The sequence below is a fragment of the Syngnathus typhle genome, unplaced genomic scaffold, assembly GCF_033458585.1.
Source record: "Syngnathus typhle isolate RoL2023-S1 ecotype Sweden unplaced genomic scaffold, RoL_Styp_1.0 HiC_scaffold_282, whole genome shotgun sequence".
In the NCBI taxonomy this organism is placed as follows: Eukaryota; Metazoa; Chordata; class Actinopteri; order Syngnathiformes; family Syngnathidae; genus Syngnathus; species Syngnathus typhle.
Window position 1 is genome coordinate 50,001 of NW_026872186.1, and position 2,477 is coordinate 52,477.

A 2,477-nucleotide genomic window follows, 5' to 3' on the forward strand; every position below is an offset into this window, starting at 1 on the left:
CATGCCGGGCTTGAGTTAGTGGTTTGCGCCCGGTACTCTACGTTAAAAGTCAGGCGGAACGGCTCTGAAGCTCCAGACGGTGCTTCCTTGAATGCTTAGCCGCCTTTCGAGCTGCCATGCCGGGCTTGAGTTAGTGGTTTGCGCCCGGTACTCTACGTTAAAAGTCAGGCGGAACGGCTCTGAAGCTCCAGACGGTGCTTCCTTGAATGCTTAGCCGCCTTTCGAGCTGCCATGCCGGGCTTGAGTTAGTGGTTTGCGCCCGGTACTCTACGTTAAAAGTCAGGCGGAACGGCTCTGAAGCTCCAGACGGTGCTTCCTTGAATGCTTAGCCGCCTTTCGAGCTGCCATGCCGGGCTTGAGTTAGTGGTTTGCGCCCGGTACTCTACGTTAAAAGTCAGGCGGAACGGCTCTGAAGCTCCAGACGGTGCTTCCTTGAATGCTTAGCCGCCTTTCGAGCTGCCATGCCGGGCTTGAGTTAGTGGTTTGCGCCCGGTACTCTACGTTAAAAGTCAGGCGGAACGGCTCTGAAGCTCCAGACGGTGCTTCCTTGAATGCTTAGCCGCCTTTCGAGCTGCCATGCCGGGCTTGAGTTAGTGGTTTGCGCCCGGTACTCTACGTTAAAAGTCAGGCGGAACGGCTCTGAAGCTCCAGACGGTGCTTCCTTGAATGCTTAGCCGCCTTTCGAGCTGCCATGCCGGGCTTGAGTTAGTGGTTTGCGCCCGGTACTCTACGTTAAAAGTCAGGCGGAACGGCTCTGAAGCTCCAGACGGTGCTTCCTTGAATGCTTAGCCGCCTTTCGAGCTGCCATGCCGGGCTTGAGTTAGTGGTTTGCGCCCGGTACTCTACGTTAAAAGTCAGGCGGAACGGCTCTGAAGCTCCAGACGGTGCTTCCTTGAATGCTTAGCCGCCTTTCGAGCTGCCATGCCGGGCTTGAGTTAGTGGTTTGCGCCCGGTACTCTACGTTAAAAGTCAGGCGGAACGGCTCTGAAGCTCCAGACGGTGCTTCCTTGAATGCTTAGCCGCCTTTCGAGCTGCCATGCCGGGCTTGAGTTAGTGGTTTGCGCCCGGTACTCTACGTTAAAAGTCAGGCGGAACGGCTCTGAAGCTCCAGACGGTGCTTCCTTGAATGCTTAGCCGCCTTTCGAGCTGCCATGCCGGGCTTGAGTTAGTGGTTTGCGCCCGGTACTCTACGTTAAAAGTCAGGCGGAACGGCTCTGAAGCTCCAGACGGTGCTTCCTTGAATGCTTAGCCGCCTTTCGAGCTGCCATGCCGGGCTTGAGTTAGTGGTTTGCGCCCGGTACTCTACGTTAAAAGTCAGGCGGAACGGCTCTGAAGCTCCAGACGGTGCTTCCTTGAATGCTTAGCCGCCTTTCGAGCTGCCATGCCGGGCTTGAGTTAGTGGTTTGCGCCCGGTACTCTACGTTAAAAGTCAGGCGGAACGGCTCTGAAGCTCCAGACGGTGCTTCCTTGAATGCTTAGCCGCCTTTCGAGCTGCCATGCCGGGCTTGAGTTAGTGGTTTGCGCCCGGTACTCTACGTTAAAAGTCAGGCGGAACGGCTCTGAAGCTCCAGACGGTGCTTCCTTGAATGCTTAGCCGCCTTTCGAGCTGCCATGCCGGGCTTGAGTTAGTGGTTTGCGCCCGGTACTCTACGTTAAAAGTCAGGCGGAACGGCTCTGAAGCTCCAGACGGTGCTTCCTTGAATGCTTAGCCGCCTTTCGAGCTGCCATGCCGGGCTTGAGTTAGTGGTTTGCGCCCGGTACTCTACGTTAAAAGTCAGGCGGAACGGCTCTGAAGCTCCAGACGGTGCTTCCTTGAATGCTTAGCCGCCTTTCGAGCTGCCATGCCGGGCTTGAGTTAGTGGTTTGCGCCCGGTACTCTACGTTAAAAGTCAGGCGGAACGGCTCTGAAGCTCCAGACGGTGCTTCCTTGAATGCTTAGCCGCCTTTCGAGCTGCCATGCCGGGCTTGAGTTAGTGGTTTGCGCCCGGTACTCTACGTTAAAAGTCAGGCGGAACGGCTCTGAAGCTCCAGACGGTGCTTCCTTGAATGCTTAGCCGCCTTTCGAGCTGCCATGCCGGGCTTGAGTTAGTGGTTTGCGCCCGGTACTCTACGTTAAAAGTCAGGCGGAACGGCTCTGAAGCTCCAGACGGTGCTTCCTTGAATGCTTAGCCGCCTTTCGAGCTGCCATGCCGGGCTTGAGTTAGTGGTTTGCGCCCGGTACTCTACGTTAAAAGTCAGGCGGAACGGCTCTGAAGCTCCAGACGGTGCTTCCTTGAATGCTTAGCCGCCTTTCGAGCTCTCCTGCCCGGCGTGGGTTTCGCGTCCGCGCCCGGTACATTATGGAAGCCAAAAAAAAAAAAAATTCTAAGTGCGAGTGGGACCGGCCTGGGGGGCTTCCTTGAAAGCCCATCCGCCCTCCGAGCTCTCCCACCGGTCGTGGGTTGGCGTCCGCCACTGCTCAAAGCGAACTTCAAATT